The sequence below is a fragment of the Strix uralensis genome, chromosome 7 (genome assembly GCF_047716275.1).
Source record: "Strix uralensis isolate ZFMK-TIS-50842 chromosome 7, bStrUra1, whole genome shotgun sequence".
NCBI classification, from domain to species: domain Eukaryota; kingdom Metazoa; phylum Chordata; class Aves; order Strigiformes; family Strigidae; genus Strix; species Strix uralensis.
Genome location: NC_133978.1, coordinates 15,554,181 through 15,575,200, shown reverse-complemented (window position 1 = coordinate 15,575,200; position 21,020 = coordinate 15,554,181). Strand labels below are relative to the sequence as shown.

Genomic DNA, 21,020 nt, shown 5'->3' with positions numbered 1-21,020 from the left:
GCTACACTGAGATAATACCAACCAGTTGAGAACGTTCTTACATCTTAAAATGTATCCAAGTCAAATTGCTCAGACTAGAGAAAATTTGAAGCTGCTTTTCATGTAGTTGCTGATGAGTATATGATGTGAATACAAAATTTTGCATCTTATTGGGTTAAGTGCATTCTCTACCAGTGAGACAGCCATAACAAATAGACCCATCATGTCAAGAAAACTAAACTTGCTCAACAGAACATTTATTTCTCGCTCTTTTAATCTACCTGCACTATTCTGTAAATTGCAATTGATTAGAAACAAGGTATAAGAGTAAAGAGGATCTCTGTTCTATTTTACTTTGTATAGTTCTCAAGTGCAACATCTAAGAAAAGCTGTTAGAGTGAACAGTTTTGTATTAATAGTGCTTCTGTCCCTTTCTAAGGTTAAAAGCCAACCTATACACAGAATTCTGAAAGGACTGGAGGTGATTTGCCCAAATTCTCTTTTGGGAAGAAGGCTTTCATCCCTTGAATAAATTCAGCTGCTTTATTTCCATCTGTTTGCTCTCTGGTGGATTGTCACAAGATGATCTGATATTTGAAATTTCTTGCCTTCGTACTACACTCATAATAAAATTTTGCCAAAAGTGCTGATCCAGATTAGCAAGAACATGACACATCCGTGAAGTATCAGACATGATAAAAATTAGTTTTAACACATAGAATCAAGGCCATTAAGATTCCAAACTAATTAGAGACTGAATTAGCCTTGAATTACAACCGATTTTCCTATCTTTTTGAGATGGAAAGTAGTAACAAGCAAAGAGATGGAGCTTTTAAAACTTCTGACTTGTCCAAGAAGGAGAATGGCTGGACCAAGATGAAGTTGCCTTTGTCTTGTTTCTCTTTTGAAAATACATCATTTAATTGTTGTTCTTGGAACTTAGCTTTAGTTTTCTCTAGGTGTTTCAGGAATGAGAAACACCACTAAATGATCATTCTTGATAAGCAGAAGATAACACTTAGGTGTCAAAATTGTTTCACTGTGCTTACTGGCACTGCACAGTGGTGCTGTTGCCCTCCAGCCACTGTGCAGTCCCATACACTGTATTTTTAAAAGAACATATGTGTGTGTGTGTGTATTTTCAGAAGTCTGAGGAGTGCATGAAGGGTGTTTCAGTTACAGGCGCCAGAAGATATACTGGGCAAAAGTTTAGAATTTATTTCTTTAATAAGGTTTACTGTGATATTAAACGGGTAAAGCTTACCTAACTTGTCTTAAAACTGCTTAGAATAATTTAGTTGTTTGATTGGATTTGTTTCCTGTGGAAGGAATTTCTCACAGATTGCAGCCTTTGTGTTGGGTAGGAAGAATGAAGTGAGTATTGTTGTCTTTGAGCCATTTGCTTGGAGATAAATCCTCAATATTGGATTGTCTGGGGGTGTGTGTGCTTCTCTTCAAAAACATTTTTACACTATATCAGTAGGGGCAATTGGTGAATGTTGATGGTTATGTATAAAAAGACAGGACAGAGTGTTTTGCTTACTCTGAAAACTAAGCATGTAGAAAGAGGCGGAGTGTATTCAAGTCTGTTCTGTGTGACTATTAATTCAGTCAGTTTTAAGTAAAATTTTAAGTCTGTTTGAGCTAAAGTTCAGTCAAGCACATGTTAATTTTGTCCTTATTCAGAAAACTGCTTACATTGACCATATGCTTAAATATCATCAGCTGCTGAATTAAACTCTGAAATCCCTCAGGTGTTCTGCTGGCTTGCTTTTATTGCAGCCTCTGTATCTCCTAACAGGAGGTTGGTATAGGAATATCTTTGGTTGCATAAGAATTTTAGGAGCAGAGCAGAAATTTGTAAGTATATCATGCTGTCTCATTTTGGCTTTAAGGGAAGCCAGGGAACTTGGTCTGCAGCTCGACATTCTTCGTGTAGTGACTTAATTACTGGCGAAAATATCAGATCACTGTACAATGCAATAATGAAGTTTTAAAGAGCAGTATAAAAATCTCTCCTTTCTTTCTAAAGGTACTACTTGCTGTAGTTTTTCTCAAATATTTGTGCAGCTGTTCTTTGGAAGATCCAAAGATTTAAATTGTAATTGAAAGCCGTTTCCAAATTTGTTGCTTTTTTTTTTTTTAAAACCTCCAGTGCATTTTATGCTGCAAATGCTTTGTTTTCCTCTGGCACGTAGATCTGTGCCAGTTCTACATGTTAGTAATAAATTATTATTTACATTTTTTATACTTGACACAGTTTTGCCCTGGAGCTTAAGTGTGAGAAGAGAAAGGAAGCTAGAATATTAATTTTGTTAGTTTAGCCAAATATAAGATTAAGGTGCAGAAAGCTAAGTGCAAACAGCTGCTGACTGTGACAAGGGGTACTTGGTGAATGATGTTTTAATGATGTTAAAGTTAGAAAATATGTTGATGAGTATCTTGAGCAAGATTAATTTATATAACTTGTTATAACTTGCAAGAGGGCTTGAGATTTATATCTAATAAATATTGATGGTTTGTAACTGAGTTTGTTGTGCAGATAAATGCCATCTGACTATTATTGTCAAGCTTGTTTTAACCTTCAGAGATAGCTTTTGCAGTATGCTTCTCTCCTAAAAAGTTATCTGGCAGAAAGTCAAGAATTGGAGTCTGGTGGTCTACTTAGAAATACTTGTAGCGAAAAAGATTGACAGTGTGGTTTGTTTTTTTTTTTGTTGGTTTTTGTTTTTTTAATTTAATATATGTAATTCTTTAGCTATTGTTCCACCCAGTAAAGCATTTCAATGAATGCTTAATTCTGCAGCTGTCCCTTAATTTCAGGGAATACTGTTGTGGCTGAATGGTTTTCTGGATTCTTTATCAAGAGTCATCCAAAATCATATGTAGTCCTTTTGTGTAAATAAGCTAGCTTTTCTTTGAGACCCACAACCTGTTTACTGGTGCTAAAGTGCTGTAAGATAACATTTGTAGAAGTTCCTGTGAGGACTTAAAAAGTATTTTTAAAAGTATATTCTTTAATACGTTACAGTGCTTTCTTGAATGTAGGCTAGAGACAAATGCCTGTATTAAACAGAGTGCAGGGAGCACGCAGGTAATACAAAAGGAGTTTTACCTGGGAGCACCTGTCTTGGTTCTGCAAGGTGTGCTGCTACTGTTTTCTGCCCTTCTCCCTAGTCCTGATTCAGTTACGGTTATCTGAGAATCTGCTTTCAGGAAAATCTGAAAAGCAGTGGAGGTTACCCAAGTGGTGGGTTATGTGTATGAAAATGCAGTATTTACACCCAAGGGATTATTACATTTTGTCTGTGAGAGTATAAAATGTAGCACTGGATTCTGACAGTCGATAATAAGTATTATGCCATTAACATTGCATGGTGGAGTGCAATATGAAGGGAAGCAGTGTAGGCAGGTCAATAAGGTATGTACTTGATTCTGCTACTGACTTCTGGGGTGCTAGTGCAAGTTGTGATGATTAGGTCTCTGCTTCTTTCCTGTGCCTCTCTTTCAATTGAAATCTCTTCAAGAAAGATGCGGTTGCTTGATGGGTTGTGGAATAATGTGAATTAAGGCTTTTATAAAATTATGTGACCTGCTTTCATCAATGGCAATTCACATGTGATCATGGTGAGACTTTTCAGAAAGTATTTTCCGATTTGACCATTAGATTAACGTTTTCACTGTGTTAAAAGTAACAGTTCTTGTTCTCTCTTAAAGACGTGAATGTCAGGGCATCTTACTTGTGCTTTGAAAGAATGGTATAAAAAAAAAAATGAACGTAGCGGCTCTGAAAACTATCGATCTGCTGCAGCCAACACTTGCAATCTGGGTTCTAGTGAAGTCAATGCCAAAAATGTGGTTGACTCCAGTACAGCAAGGATTTTGCTTGTGATCTGATGTGTTAATTAAAGTGCCTGTGTATTCAACAACGTCAACAGAGTTTCCTTGCAAGGAAAATAAAGCTTGTTTGCATCATCAGGTGCAATTAAAACTGTATTTTTAATTAAAGTTTTTCTCAGGAACATAAAGTCTTCATCATTTGAAAGCAAAATGCTTTAGATTAGCAGTGAGGAGATACTGGAATTGGGAAAGCATGATAAAGGTTCCACGTACTTACTAGGCTCACATTTTCAAAATTGTAAGTTCTGAAATTAGTTTTTTAGAGTTGCTAGTCCAGTTAGCTCTGGCTGGTAAGCAAACTTACTTTGCTCACCTTTCTGGATATGTGGCTATGAATTTTAGCTTCCATACAGAAGCTGTGCTTTGGCTCTAGCATTCTTGCACTAAGATGTTGATAGAGTTGTGAGCTTGGTTTTTCTGTGGTATATGTGAGGCTTTTAGGTTGGAAACATTTTGGAATAAACAGCTGATCTGTTTTGGGGTTTTTTTTGTTTATTAAAAAAGTATGACTGCAAAATCGGCTTTTGTATTTTGAGTGTGAAATGGAAAGGAAGGACCTAGGAGTTGCAAGAAAGAGAAGATTTAAGGAATTGTATTCTATTTTAACCAACCTAATGTTTGCAGAACCTGGTTAGGAACTCTTGATTACTGTAATTACATACAATAACAAAACTGAAGTCCTTTGGAAAAACCTGAGGCAATTTCCAGTGGTGTTTGTGGATGGACTAATTATTTTAATACATTAGGAGTAATGCCTCCTAGCTCTTTTTATTTTTTTTTTCTTCTTCAGCATTGCTGTAAACAAAAACTTTCCTTGCAAAAGACTTAATTGGTTGTAATTTGTTGGATGGGTAGAAGCCATTGGGAAACGGACAACAGAGTTCAGTTGAATGCAAGTTCTGTGTGGTTTTGATTTATTTAGGCATTTCAAGCTTTATTGTAGGGTGCTGAGGTTTCAGCTTCTAAAAATTTGATCAAGGAAATAGTCCATCCTGTATTGGACTTCTTAAAATAATATTAGCAATAAAAAGGACTGGCGCAATACCACCAGTCCTAGGGGGTTGAAAACAGTTTTAGAGCCATGGATCCTTTGGAAATATACCCATGGTTACTCTCCGCGCAGCTAGAGTCGCAAGGAGTAGAGGTAGCTTACGAGGCCTCAAGACTGATGGATTAATGGGCAGCTGTTAGCATTTGGGGTGCTGGGAGCTGACATAAAGGAAAAATGCTGTTGACTTTCTATTACTAGGTTATTACCTCTAGTAATTTCCGTTGCAAGTTCCCCTTTCTCTTGTTTCTGTGTACATGAACAAAACTTAAATTGCTGATAATTCCTCTGCTTGATACAATGATTTTACAGACTGACATTAGCGGTATTAGAATGAGTGAAAAGTCATTTTGATATCTTTTTTTAATTGCAACTGATGGAGCCAACATGCTGGGATGTGCCGTACACTCAGAATTGCTCTATTTATAATGCAGTGACACCATTAGATCTTACTAAATCAATACACTTGTGTGCTTTTCATCACTGTTTGGGATCTTTGGCGTAAAGTCTTTGAACCTTGGATTTTGTGCTAGGAGCCCTTAAGAAATACAAAGCTAAAACACAAAAAATTACTGTCAATCTGATAATAGAAATCCACTGATGGTAATAGGAGTGAGAATGCCAGCTAGAAGTAGTGTGTCTTGTCAGCAATTTTAATACTCTTTGAAATAAGGTCATTTAAGGTAGAAGTAAAACTGTTCTGCTAGAACTAGAGGCTGAGGACCTGTGGGAGATTAAAAAAAAAAAAAAAAGTCAAAGCTAGGTGTCAGCAAAATTTGTCTTGGCTCTGTTAGTTCATGTAGAAACAAAATTTTTAATGTCTTCATTAGCTGTAGAATTAGTACATCACTGTACAGCAGCTTGGCAATGTCGTGTCAATTTTTGGAAGAAAAAATTGTCTGATTTCAGTAGTCTACAGTTTAACTTTCTTTTAGTTATCTGCAAGTGTACTTGTTTGAACCCCCCAAGCAAAACTATGCCCATGTTTGCCAGAAGGTTCTTGGGCTGTTCAGGCAAGTCCCTACAAGTGCTTTTTTGGCAGAGTTTTGGTTGAAGTTCAGGTATTTGCACAGTAAGCTCAAAAGGAAACTTCGGTGTGTGAACCCATATGTACCTTCAAAAAAAAAAAAAAAAAAAAGTAAAAAAAAAAAAGTTGTTGTAACCGCAATTTGACACAGCTCCAGTCATTACCTACTGCTCATCAGCTCTAATCTGTGCGTAGCAGCTTGTTTCCTCTCTTCTCTTGAGGTTAAACTTGTATCAGCGGGGGAATGTGTTAACATTTGAGATCAGAAGGCTTCCAGAGACTTGCTCGGCAGAGCTGCCGGCGTGAAAAGGCTCACAGTCTGAGTCTAGAGGGCAGCCAGTTTAAATGTGGGTACAGGGATTGGAACTGCTTTGTTTGCATTCCTTCTCCATCTTTGCTGATCTAGACATTATTTTATTTGGTGATTTGGGAAGATAAAAACTGATGGGAGAATGGGCTCTGTTGAATTGAGGCTTCTCCCTGCCTTGGCTCCACGCAGACCTGGGTCAGGAGAGTGCTGAGGAAGCACATGGATGACTTTAGCGAAAGGTCCGAAGTGCAGATGGGCTGCTGTTGTGAGACAACAGCAGTTGCGCATGTGGAAGCAAGCACAACCTTCCCAGCACTCATGAGCGGTGAATATAGCTAAAAAGCTGGAGAGTGGGTCTGCCTTCCGAGAAATGATTGGCAGGGCTGGAACATAACTCATTACAGAAGCAGCAGAAGATTGGGAAACGTTCGTTTATGCCAATTCAGATTGCTCTGGTCCCTAGAGACTTGGCAGTGTGATTCACCACTATGAAATATTCAGGTTTTAATCATCATTGCCTAGTGCAAAAACTGTAACTTGGTCGTTTCTAAAATGCTGAGCTTTTATTCTGCACAAACAAGCGTGAATGTATATGGAAAGTGCATGTAAATAGGTACAAAGTATAGCTATATATTAAACTTTTAAAAACATGGGTATATCTAAAATGTATACACATTTATATTCACTTGTGTGCAGACTTAAAAGGATTGTAGAAGAAATTACCTGTCTGATGGGAATGATTTCTGTATGTTTTGATGGATGAAGAGTAACGCACAGAACTGAGCATTGGGTGTGCTAGCAGACTAGCAGTGGCTCAGCATAGAGGATTTAATGTCTGGTCATGTATTTTTCAGAGTAACTTAAATGTATGTCTGAATTGCTCTTAAGCTTTATTTAAAATACAAAAAACCTGGTTTTGTGAGTGGGTCAAACTTTGCTGGATCTGAAGGTGAATTACTGTGAAAGCTGGTATTTCTGTTTCAGATTTGCCCAACTGTTCCTCCTTGCCAGACTTACCACTGCAGAACAGTTGACAGCTACAGATCACTGTTTTCCTTCAGCTGTTTTCTAGGAATCTCAAGCCCTAGTACTCTTCCTTCTGAATCTGGCTACTCGTACAGCCCAAAGTCATTATGCTTCCCGTTATCCAAATGAGCCGTCCCCTGATAAACATGGACGAGCCTTTCTGTTACACCAGATCATTGCATCGTCCAATTTCTGCCCTATCATCGAAGAGTGTGGCGCTCCTGGAAACACTGTGTTCCCAGCTCTCCCCTCCACCTAGTCAACATGCCTTGCCTGCCAGTTTATTCTCTTTGAATGTGGGTTTGGTCATTCTTGTACAGCTATGCCAAGAATTACTTAGTAATTGCAACAGGATTTGGAGTGACCATATAATGGAGGGGAAAACAGATTTGTGTCCTTTCTGTTTCTTAAAGACAGATAAGTGAGGACTCACAGGATTGTTAAAACACAACTGAAGTATTGGGTCTTAACAGATGCTAAAGGCCCTCTGGGTCTGCTTGATGATCTGAACGTTTCTGTTTTAATGATACCAAAGGAAATAGAAGTGCATGAGACATGGGCTTTAACTGAACAAAAGGGGCATTTAAAAACCTAACCTAAATCTTGTGTGTGGATTTTTTGTTTGTTTCCTAAGTTCTTAAAGTTTTGACATTCCGCTTTCCACATGTATACTGTTGTAGCTATCTATTCATGTCTCTTAAGAATCCCTGAACTTGCCCTGAATGATAAGAATAATAGGAAAAAGTAAAATTCCTGCTGTTATCAATGCAAAAGTTGTGTGTGTGAGAATGGTCTGTGTTTTGCTCTAAAATGCATCACTCTTACTTTAATCCCTGTCCCCTGTGCTCATGTTAAGGTCTTTTCTGCACAGCTGAAGGGTGAAGTAACAAATAGATGATATTTAGACCCAAGTTGTTTGTATGTATGTATTTTTCTTCTCAGAATTTCATTGAAAAGGTGAGCTTTGTGTTTTGGCATTTGGAAAAAAGCATAGGGTGTGTTTTAAATCCAAGGTAAAATTGATTTTCCAAAATTGCAGTGTTTGAGGTGTCTGTGTTGGACCATAAGGCCCCAGAGCCCTGCTTGCTGCAGCAGGAAGGATTCAAATGTTGTCTGATTTTTCTTACAAGGCTTTAGCTTGTTGATTAGTATTGATTGCTGAAGGAATTGGCCACTTGAGTAGATGCTGAATCAAATAATCCCCTCAGTTCTTGCTTTGCAAATCCATTGTCGTGGAACAAGCTGCTGAGAAGCTTTGCATATATGCCACAGCGTGATGGGAAATTCTCTCACAGTCCGACTGGTAAAAATTGCACCTTTTTTCTTCTTCTTAAAGCACTATTGACAAGTGATATTTGTGCATAAATTTTAGGGTAATAGTTTGTAGTTACATCTGGCCTTTTGTTGTTATTCTATTAGGAGTAGCTTTTTGATATATCTAAATGATTTAGACACAGTGAGATTTAGCCTTCTAAATCACATAGGTAGTGTTGAAAAATTTCCCCACATATTTTTATCTGAAAACTCTCTACTACTGATTCAACCCCTTCACACAAACAGCATAAACGGAGCACCTGTACCTAATGCAGCTTTTAAATTTTGTATTCTAAACTGGTCTCTGAGATGTTTGTGACAAAACCATCAACTCTCCCTGCCCCACCTGCTCGAGACCTTTGCAGTAGTGTGGGGTGCGTGACAGGTATGTCAGGATGCTGGCTGGGGGACCAGGGAGCAGGTGGTACCATAGAAAATAGCCAGGGATTTTGTATGCAAGTTTCAGAGAAATGCAATGGTTCTGGTCTGTGTTAATTGGAATTCTTAAGAGTATAAACTCCAGCTGATATTTGTAAGAGATTACTGGTGACATGTGAAGGTAAGGATGAGCCAAATGGGAGATGCAGGATCAGCCATGTAAGCCTTGTTTCTGCTAACTGACTCGTACAAAGCCCAGGGAAGTCAAGCGATTCCTACCGTGGTGCTATTTACAGACTCAGAGCCTCTGTCTGAAAGACGGTTGGTTACATGTTATGTACGCACTTTGGGGTCCGAGTGCTCTGTCGGTTACCTGTTTCGGTCCTTGATTCTGAATTTCCTCTCTTGACTGCTGCATTTTTGGCTGTTGTTCACAGAAAATGCTCGATTGAACTCTTCTTACTGGAATCCCAGTTCTGCATTTCATATTAGCTATAGCTGTAATTATTGTGAAGAGACTTATTTTAGTTGATAACTTCAGATAAACAGTTACTAAATACTTCACACTCAACTTATTCCTATTGTATTTTAAAGTATTTCAAATTCTTTGATTAGAGGAGAAAAGAATTCATATGGGAAATATGAGCTGTCGAAAAGCCTCTGAAGTTGGGGGAAGTGTGTGTGTGTGTATACTCCAAGTCATACGGTATCAGGCATCCACATAGCGCAGGTATACTTTTCTGTTAGAAATAGCAGAATTGTCAGTAATAAGAGTTTCATTGAGGAGATGATCCTTGTAAAGGGTCCTTTGGACCTTTGGTTTCTGATCAAATTCCTGAGGCTGAATTTCTTGTAATGAGAAATTAGCTGTTGGATGAATTTCTAGAGGAAAAGTATTGATTAAGAGGTATCTGTGACCATCTGAGCTTCAGGACAAGCAAATGTGCTGGAGGTGGGAAATACAGCCAAAAATATATGCACACCCAGATTATAGTTCACTGATTTTAATTCCTTCTCTGGGAGACTGATATTTAGGGTCTCAACCATTGACCACTGGTAGCAGAAGCCCATCACAAAGTAAAGTAACATCAGAACTGGCGAACAGAACAAGAGAATTCATTTTTTTAAGATGCAAAGAAAGTATCAGTAGTAGTTAAAATTTAGGTTATTATTATAAAATAATATGAAGCATTAATAAATACCTGAAAACATGTGTAGTGTAGAAAATAACAGTGATGTTCTTAGCACTCTTTGAACATGGCGCATGAACAGATTTTGACTAATAATGGATGTCTTCCATTTTTGAGGGCTCTGAACTTGCTAGACCCTTGATCATTAGCAAATCTTCTGAAAACGATTGAAATTACTTTCCTAGCAAAAGAAGCGAGTTAATACGCACCGCTAATGCTCTATTCTCTTCCTCACACCCACCATACGCTGGTTCAGGGGGAAGTGGATGATCGAGCACCTGAAGCAGAACTGGTTGTCTTTTGCTGACTTTGCAAACCTAGAGCTAATCCATTGGTTTTAAACAGCTCTACTGTAGTGCATATGTAATATGCTGAAATCGTAGTGCCACTGCACAAGTCTTTACTAGTAGCAATATTGTTGCCAAATGATCTCTGCATATTGATAAAGAATTTTCTCTGTTATGTATGTAACTTCCCCTGGGGTGGTGCGAAACTAGATCACCAAAATGATTTATGAAATGGAAACCTGTTTGAAAGCTCGTATTAGTGGTGGTTTGACAGTTGTTTGGCTTTGTTATTTTAAGTGACTTTTATCACAGAATCAGTTTATAAAAATAAAGGGGGGCAGGTGGTGCATATGCACAGATACTGCCGTGTAAGACCCAAACATCCAATACAGAAAGGTCCTGTCTCTCAAGCTAACAGAAGTCAAGTAGTTAAGCCTTATGTGTGGATTTGTAATACTCAGTTAAACGTGCAATGCTATACTAGAAGATGCATCTCTCTTCTCTGATAACATATCCCTTACAAACACTGATGAGAATTTGAAAGGCTTTATTAGTTCAGTGTTGCTTTCCATTAGACTTAGCTGCAGTTGTTATGAGACTTATATTTGGGGATCTGAGAAAGTTCGTTTTGCAGCCTTTGCTTATGTCTTCTTGTACAAGCCTTGCTTTTGGTTAGAAAGGGGAAATGCTAGGGAGTTGTACACTCCCACCACAGCTTTTAGCTAGAGATCCAGATTGTGGTATCAAAATAAAAATTCCAGGTAATTTAGTGGAAGACTAATGTGCTTTACAGGCTAGGCAAAATTTAACAGCAATTGTAGCTGCTTGAAATGCGCACTCTTGGTGGGGGGTAGGGAAGAAATGTGAACTTGAGTGGTTTTAAAAAAAAAAAAATTGAATAAGTACTTCAGTAAAAACAAAAAGGTTTGGCAAGAAGGATGTGTTACAGGTTGGACCAAAAAAAAAGAAATAATTTCCAACACATTTGACAGGGAGGTGCTTAAAACCAGTGTCAGAACTCCATGGACTTTCTGTAAGTGTATCTTGAGGAATGAAGAGCACCAACCAAAGCAGACCCTTTTCCTTGTCTCATGTCAGAGGCCAACGGTGGTGGGGAGGTGATGTCAGCCTTGGCATAGTTGGCTGCTCAACCTGTGGTTCGTTCAGCTGCAGCAATGGCCTCGTGCAAGCAGCCATGGAGCTGGTCCCAGCGCCTCATCTCAGTGCCTTGATTTCCATTCCCTTATCCTTTGCAGTTAGTGCAGCAGCACACTGCTTATGGCCTGAAGGGCAGGTGAGCAACTTCTCTCTGGGCTTGATGCTGGCTCCTGGACCAGTGTGAAAGCTGGTGGTCATTGTGTGTTACATTAATAATCTCGGCTATTATTCTTACAGTTCTGTATATAGATAAGGATTAATATTACACTGAAATTGATTGTGAATTAGTTTGTTGATATATCATGAAATCAATTCAGTGATGTAATAGCTTTTGTATTATTACTTTAAATACTGTGTTACCTGCTTTGGGATATTCAGTATACTGAGACATAAGCATGTCTTAAACAAGGGTTTTTTTTTTTTCTTTATGTGATGTAGATTTGCACTAATGGTGGTTAGAAATAAATATCTATTTTATAACATAGTTGTCTGTAAACAATCAGGCTAGAAAATGTTTTCCAGTGACAGCATCTTTTCCTGGCTACTTTTGTATCAACATTTGGCATTATCTAGTTGCTCGTCTCAGTGCATTCTTGAATCATTTTCAGGAAAAAAAAAACCTCCATAGGACTTAGATTTTGGGAGCAGACAAAGATTCTTTCTGTACTTTTTTCTAAATCTTTAACATTCGGTTTCTTTCTGCATGAACAGAAATGTTCTTTGAAGGAATTTATGCCATCGTGGGGAGTGGGACACTGGTTATGAGGAGTTTTTCCTGATAGTACTTTCTAAGTGGGCTCTGGGTGTGGGCATGCGTCTCTTTTGGACAGTCCTCGGCATGGTGTTTAGCTTTGGATGTGTCTGCGCTGTGCTCCAGAGCTATTATTACAGCTCATTTAAACAGACACAAGGTAGTTTAAAACAAATTAATTTGGGTTCCAGTAGCAGGGCTGCTGCAGGGCTAAGGTTTCACTGGCTAAATATCTAGCCAGAGCTGGTGTTTCTGTGTGTTTCACTTTGATAGTTTTATGGCCATGGCTCACCTACAGTAGCTGCTTTAGAGGTAGGTCAGGTAGGTCCTTGCATTCTGCAATCATACCTGGCTTGTTGTTGAAGATTGTGTTCCCTCTTTGCCCCATTTTAAACTAGTGAATTTCAGTAACATTGCAGGGGATGAAAGTTGAGAGAACAGCTTTGTAAGACAGGTCTTCGGTCTGTGTGTAAAATGGACAAAAAAAAAAAAAAGAGATTTAACTTCCCTTCACTGGTAGCCAGCATATCACAGCCAGGCAAGGTGCCACCAATTGGCATCTGTCTCCAGATTCCCCATATTGACATGAGTCATTCAGAGCTGATAAAAACATTAGGTTTAGTCATAACTCGCTCCAGTAAAGGTTCACAATAGCTTCAAGAGACTATCTTAGTCTCTGTCATTTTTCTGAGCTGAGGCTGTCAGCTTGACAGTTGGGGTTTTCTGCACATTATCTGTTTTACTGGCTTGCTAGCTGGCGAGTAGCTTGGGGTGAAATCTTCATCTCACTTAAGTTGCTGGATGCTTTACTACTGACCTCAGTGCTTCTTTTTTCCCCCATATGCCACTGAATTAACATATATTTCAAATAGAAGTCAAATTTGTAAACACTGTCAGAGTGGTTGTAACTGCTTTAGGCTGCTGGGTGTTGGAGGTGATTGACGATATTACTGGCCCTTACAGGACATGAGGGGAAGTGGATGGGCCTTGGTCCCTAAAACTGCCACTCCCTTGTATTGCTACCTGTTTACTGCAAAAGACAGAAGTCTCCTTTCAACCATTCTGCTTCATGTTTTAGCCTCTCTCCTGCTGCCAAGAATATTTTTACTCTGCGTCAAGAGAAAATGAATTCATGCCTTCAGGATTTGTACTCTTTGCTCTGTGCTATGTGATAGCAACCCAGTAAGATGTGCAAGTGGAAACTGCATTAATGATTGATAAAAGCTGAAAGCTGTTTAAATTTTTTTTCCTGTTTAATGACTATCAATAATTTAATGCATTTACTGTATGTTTTTAAGAAATAACACCCATATTACAGGCTTAGGTTTAATAGGCTAAATGATTCAAGCTTCAGAAAACACAGATTTCCGACACGAAGTGTATCCTCTTTTTAATTAAGAATAAGACAGAAAAAAAATTAAATCAGGCTTGTAAGATGAAGATAGTTCTTGTGAAAGAAATGATTCTGCATGCCCCCTCTCCACCCCCCTTATCCTTTGGGTTGTTGTCACTTCAGCACGTGGCCCACCAACAGTGGCGTGCAGGAGCCCATGCTACCACCCCAGCAGGGAGCCCTGGGAGGATGCTGCTCTCCAAGATGCGGCCATGCGCCTGATTTTCCTGTCCCTTATGTCCTAGGTTCCAAGTCCCACACAACACTGTTATTTTACCTGGTTTATCAACATCCGGTCACCTAAGTCACTTGAGAAAGGCTGAGGAGTGTGGCTTTTAGAGAAGGAATTGCTTCCTTCTAGATCTAGCTTAAAAGAGAGAAATAAATGTTATGAAAAATTATTCCCCACCCCCAACCCCATTTTTTGGGGAGGGACCAAATTTTTCAAGTCATGAGCATCTTCCATTGTGCTTGGGTACACTGAATTTGGTCCTCAAGGCTTTGCATATAAAATATGGAGTGTAAAATCTTACTTGTTCTAGTTATGTACCTTTTTTGGTGGTTAAGAGAAAATTAAATCTTTTTTTCATTATTGGTGGTTGTTGCAGTTAGATTGGTAAGTGAATGTCATGCATAGGTTGGTATGTTTTAATAAGCATGTTGTCTAAATGCATGCATATGAATAGTGCTTCTGTAAACTTAGATTTTCACATGGGCAAATGTCGTTTTGGGAAGAGATTTCTTTCAGGATCCAAAGCAAGCAGATGGCAAAATACAGATAGGTATAACATTTAAGCTGCAGAAAAGAATTGTGTGAACACCTCTAAATAAAGACATAGAAATATAATACATTTGGCATTTGAATTAAAGGTGATTCAAATTAATAAAAATTACACTTCTTGTTTAGGAGCTATATTTCACATAAGTAAAGCATAGAGTCTTATATTTAGACATCTATTGATGGGTAGATCCCATGAGTTCACTAAGACCTGGTCAAATCAAAGGAAACTTTATTTAGGAGATCTGTTTTGATTCACTCTTACCATGTTTTTGTCCTTTGTGCTTCTGCAGCAATATTTTGATCAACTTTTTCTTGGCTATTTGTAATATATACTTGAGAAAAGCTGCCTGTCTTTGTGCAGGTACAGTTCTGGGAATATAGTACTTATGTTTGAAGAAGCTTGTTTCTTCACAAATACCTCCAGTACAGGTGTTCATGATGGAAGTGCTTACCCTGTTCCATGTATACAGACACATATACATGTGCATGGACACATATATGCATGGATAATAGCCATATGCTTTTAATTCATGCTAAATTAAATGAGAATTTGATAATTTCTAGCTTGTTCTCTTTATGTTGCTGTAGGCAAGCACTAGGTTGTATGCAAGTTTCATTTCATACTGACTCTGTCCCAACTGTAGATATTAAAAAATAGATTGGAGAAGGAACATGCCGCAGGGGGAGGTGAGGTTCCTGGCCTCAAAATGTGGGGTTTAGAGTCCTGCGCTAAGAGTTAAGGGAGGGTGCCCAAAATTACCTGGGAGGTGCTGCTGCCGTTAGTGGCAGAGAGACTTTAGACTAATACATTTTCTTAAGGTATGCGAGGGGTGCTGCTGATACTGTTCTAACAAACATTTTAACTACAAGTTGTACAAGAGTGTATATGGAAAAGGGTCTTTTTTTTTTTTTTTTTTTTCAACTTCATCATGGTGGTTAAGAGTAGGTATTTTAACCTTTTTTTCTTAACTTGCTTGGATGTTTTTTTACAGTGAGAAATTGAGATTACTTCTTCCTTTAATAGATATTAGTGGAATAGTTATTACCTCTCCTAGATCAATAGGCTGAAAAATAAACAGAAAAAAAGGAAAATAAGTTTTTACTATGATATAAACTTGACCTATTTGTATTAGTGTACACTGAGTGCATATATAATTCACCTGAAGTAAAGTAGCCATTAGTTAAATGTAGAATGAAGAACCTTGAGAACACTTTTCTTTCCCCCCTGTAAATTGTGTGAGGTGGTGGTGATGATTTACTTCGGCCCCCCCCCCCTCCCCTTTGCCTTGTGTTAAGAACACGATTTGGGGGGGGGCTGTTACATACAGCAGAGCTCTGATCTAATTCCTGTCTGTAGTTCTTGGTGTAATGGAAGTAATAAACATCATAGAGCTAGAAAATCCAATGAACTAGAAAATCTTCCAGGTTGGTTTTGTATAATGGAGGCTCCCTTTAACAGAGTAGTTCCCCAAAGGGCTGATGGGGGCTCCTGGTAGGGGTCAGACAGAATAAAGTGAGCAAGCTCTTTGCCAGTTGTGCAGTGCAGACTGGAAGTGAGGGGAGTTATTTTCCCAAAACTCTTCATTTTCTGAACTTTAAAAACTCTCTAGATCAGTTAAATTAAGAACTAGATCCTGGCAAATATCATGCAGGATCTTTGCATTTAACTGTGGGAAGTGGGTTAGATTTGGGTAATACCTGAAAAAAACACTGTGCAGCAGGAGGAATAAATCTGGCACTCATCATTCAGAAAGAAAGGTTAATTTTCAGTCAAGATCAGATTTCAGAATCCCAGGTCCAGGTTTTAGTCTTCAGCTCAGGTACTGTCCAGGATCAGCATGCATAGTGTGAGATTTAATGAAAACCCTGCTCTAGCTGGTGGAATCGTGCGTTATATTTATTAAGCTTGATGCAGGAAAGCAACTTGGCTAAATCCACTGCAGAAGTTGACTCACACCATCTGAGGGTGTTTGTCTTAACATATGCCTCTTTATTTATCTAATGTTGATGTAAACGATTTGTTGGGTTTTGATACAGTGTTTCCCAGTTTCTGTTTGTTTCCTTCCTGTAGTGGCTGTATATCCAAAACATTTTGACATTTTTTTGACCCTGCCAGAAATTTAGTCAGGTCTTTTGGTATCGTAAGTCATTTCGATAGGTTTCTCCACTTAGAATTTGACTTTTGAGTAATGCATTATTTCACTTTGTTTTATTTTTTCTTCTTGCCTGAGGATTTGAGCACAGAGCAATCTCACCTTCTTTGGGGCAAGTGATGTTGAGTCAAAGCTACATCCCTAAGTGGTGCTTACAACAGATTTCTCTGTCCCTGAGAATGTTGCTAAAAAACTTCATTTTTTTGCACTTAGCCTTTTTTGCCACCTCTTGATTTTGTCTGATTAAAAATATGCTTCCTCCAAATCTTGTATGTCTGCTTTAAATTATTTCTCCTACCAGTAATTGGATGAAAGTGTAAAATTTTTAAGCCCTTGAAATGTAACCAGTATGTCAGTTCTTAGGAGACTTTACCTGACATGTAGGGGGTTTCTCTTGTCAGGGAGAAAAATGATGTCTAAAACATCCTTTTGATTTAATAATGAAAAAGAAGAGCAAATGATGCATTTGACTTAGCGATACAAAACTAGTGTGTGGTTGCGGGGGGAGGGGATCCAATTTCTTATTTCCCGTTGTATTTTGCAACCTGGTCTGTGCTGAGCTGCTCAGTAAGTATTGATTAGCGCATAGCCTCGGGATATACACATGTCAGGAGCAATTCACTGAGGGTCATTTCTTCCTCAGGGTGAGGGCTGTAGCACCGTTTCCCTCTTTTTAAAACATACAGCAATTTGAGTATTCCAGGTGTTGGCTTAAGTTGCTTTGCATCAATTAGTACAAGAGGGCTGATATCTGACAGAAAGCAGAAATGAGACTGAGGGGTGTAAAACATCGAGAAACTGGAAATAAAGTGTGGGAAGGTTTGCCTTTAGGGAGGAGGTTGGGGAGGCAGGTTTTTGAGCAGGTACATTTTTGTGTCAGGATCTATTCTTTTGCATTTTCAGATTATTGCTAGGCCTATTTATGGGTGAACGTAACAAGGCAGAAGAGGTTTTGAATCACTGATCTTGTTCTTTCTCTCCTTAGTGCACATTTTCTGTGTGTTGTCTTCTCTGGTCTTTATTTAGTTTTTCATTGTTTATTTACACTGCCACTGTTACTTCATGAATTCTTTAAATCATTGCCTATCTAGAGGGGAATCTGGACAGAATTATTCTTTCAACTCTAAGTCTTGCTGACAGGAGGAGAGAAGAAGAGAGCTTTTGTCCCCTAGAGAAATGCAGGAACTGTGGCCATTTAGAATTGGGCGGACATGGTCGGCTTTGAGGGAAGATGCTGTGATGGGAATGCTGCCTTTTATGTTGTTTCCTATCTGTTGGGGCCCCTTGTATAAAATCTCTTTCAGGAGACTAGGATCTGTATGTAGTTGTGTGCTGTTAGCAGATAGGATAATTATCTTTTTGATGGATGATAGAGGTGTGAGGGGAAGTGTAAGGTAGCATTGACTTTTTTCCTTATTTTGAGAACTTGCATTCAGATTTTTCATGGGACAGAAAAGAGTAGAGTTTTCTGTATGAATATAAGCCAATAAAATGTGACGGAGAACAGACTGGACATGTTTCCTTTTGCTCATTCCCCATGGAAAACCTTGATTGCCATTTCCTCAAATACATTAATGTCTTGCATGCACCCTTTAAAATAATTTTCCACTTGATTTTCCTGCCTTTCATCAGAGGCAGGTACTGGAGGTAGGGAGGGGTCCATTAAATCTGGGTGTCTGTAAATCTCTTTAAATTCATGTTAGGAGTAGGGCAGAGAGATATGTTCTGAGGTGAGGGATTATGGTTTTATGGGAGTGAAGCTGGATTTCTAAATGATATCTTCAGTCACAAAAAGGCTTTTTTGTATCCCTTTTCCTTCGTTCTGATACTTAATATTTTTTCTCTTAGTGTTGCTGATAGATTCAATGTAGCTGGAATAGGTTGTCTTAAGAAAATAGATTGTCTTAAGAAAAAGAGTAGTTGTCTTAAAAAGAAATAGAAGTTATGATTAGTTGCACATACCTCATGATTGCAGGGAAGAGTACATAAGCGCTTGAATGTCAGAGTATACCTGTATGTTCAGTATGCGTGTTGGAATTTGCCTTTTGCCAACTATTTTGATAGTAAATGTGGCTCATTTGAATTTTTACAGGAGTGGGTGTGAGCTTGGCTGAAGCATATTTACTTAATAGAATGAGTGCTCAAGAATATTTTTGAATGGGACTTTATCCCATTCTGATGTGAATCCCTCTTTGTTTTTCTTAGTAGTAGGTGACTTGACCTTCATATTCCTTATTTTAATAAGGTGACAATAGAAGGAGAAGATACAGGACAGCTCCAGTCAGTATTTTGGAACTGGAGGAGAAGAGGCAGAGTAGCTCTTCCAAAGAATTATAATCTGTAGCCTCTTCAAAAAACATGAAAGCTAATACTTATTTGTTTCTTTTTTCTTCTTTTTTCCACCCCTTAGGAAATACTGTTGTGCTGAAGAAAACGGCTCCCTGCTCCTTTCCCCATCCCCCCTCCCCCCCCTCCTTTCTTCTTGTCTGAATTAGAAGCTCCAGGAATGTGCTAATTGGCGGCGGCCTCTTCAGAAAGGTAAGAGGTAATTGTTATCTGCTTTTCGAGGTGTCTTGCCTGCTCAGCTCCTTCTGGAAAGGAGAGTGATGTTAGAAGCTTGTCTACATAGAGTTCAGACAAGTCTTCTGGTTAATGTTGATTGCTCTTCTAACAGTGCAATACAAACAGAAGCTTCATGTGCTTCTCCCTTTACTTCTATGTCCACTTCTATACAGTCCCCTGGGAAAAAAATAGAAGACAAGATACATTTTAAATGCTTGCAGAGAAGAAAATTATGTAACTGTTGTATTGTAGGCTGATTAAATCTTTGTCTGAATACCAGCTTAGATGAAAAGACTGGAGAAGCCAAGTTGAAGAACCCTGTCTCAAAAAGTGCTTCTTTCATTATCATACATGTACATCTAATCAGATAAATACATATTTTTGTTTGTTAACCTGTTTTGTTTTGTTGGTTTTGGTGTGGGGTTTGTTATTCTTTTTTTTTTTTAAACCTGATTGTCTTCTCTGGGGTCCTTCATGGTTTCATGGCTGGTTGTACCACTGACAGATAAGATAGGAACCAGCTGGAACCCCAGCTCTAGCTCTGAATGGTGTGTTTTGTGAAGAGTTGGAAACAGATAACAATTCTTTACCTCTTCAGACTTTTTTTTTAGTTTTGGGCAAGTGCAAAATGTGGTGGGTGAGAGTTCAAATGCAGTGCCTGAACTTACCTGGTGATGTGATCCACGTGTAATCCATGTCTGTTTTTCCACTTCAAGACATTCAATTTATGTGTCAGGATATATAAAATACAAAAAATTAGTGCTGTTATTCATAGAGTATCCTGAGCTGCATGAGTAGACTCAAGTCAGTTGCTAGACAAATTGCATATTTATATTAGTACCAAAACTCAGTGTTTAGATTTGTATTTGCTTAGGAACTGTCTGCAGTGCTTTGAGATGTCATTTTCCATTCCATCGTTGTGATAAATGTTAATGCTTCTTGTAGTGGAGGGAATATCTTCTGTCTAGACCTCATCCATTCCAGTTTAGAGTTGATGTCTTAACTTAAACCAGCTCCAAGAAGGGGTTTATGCTAACTTGGTAGGCTCTGAATTGGGGAGGTCAATGTGGGATTTGAATTTTTTTTGCCAGATTTGCTCTGTGGTGCTAACCTTTGTGGAGGGTTTGGGAAGACAGCGCTATGCAAATAATGTCTTAAATTGCCCCAGTGAGATTTGTCAGAGTTCATTTGTCAGACCCCTCAGACTAAGTACACTAACTTATCAAGGATAAGCTGCAGACAGGTAATGTGCCTTGGGATGTTCTCTTTCTCATTCTCCATCTCATTCTTGATGGTGCAGGGGCAAGCTAAGTCTTTATTGAATGGCCACTACCAGCTGCCTGGCTACCTTCTGCATTAAAGCTAATGACCTAATGGGCAAATGTTTCTTGGAGACCTTCAGCTGAAGCAGAGACGAGGAGTAACATGCAGACCAGCTAAAGGGTTCTCAAGGAGTTTGCAATTTCCCCAGGGCTCCTTCTGTGTAATTACCTGTCTATCTCTTTGTCTCCTATCTTTTAATGCAGGAGGAGTGTCAGACTCCAGGCCGCTAATCTTCGTTACTATGGAAAGGCTGGTTACACTCCTCTTCTTGCACTTCAAAAATGGCAATCGCTGGTCCCCAGCTGGTTCTCTGAATCTAACTTTTAAAAATAGATGATAGCTTTTTTCCTTGGTGCCAGACTAAATAATGCAGCTGCCTGTGCTGTTGCAGGCAGGCATTGCCTTGGCCAACGATGCTGCAGCATGCTGAGCAGCCTGCA

At 38.7% G+C, this 21,020-nt stretch overlaps 1 protein-coding gene across 8 annotated transcripts in view; it reads left to right on the top strand.

The window, feature by feature from the left end:
* ZMIZ1 (zinc finger MIZ-type containing 1) overlaps positions 1-21,020 on the top strand; it is a 360,677-nt gene that overhangs the window by 31,999 nt on the left and 307,658 nt on the right. For all 8 annotated transcript variants that reach the window (XR_012629622.1, XM_074874528.1, XM_074874527.1 and 5 more), the window contains exon 2: positions 19,106-19,233. The gene's annotated coding sequence lies outside the window, so the exon portion shown is untranslated. The remainder of the gene's footprint in view (positions 1-19,105; positions 19,234-21,020) is intronic.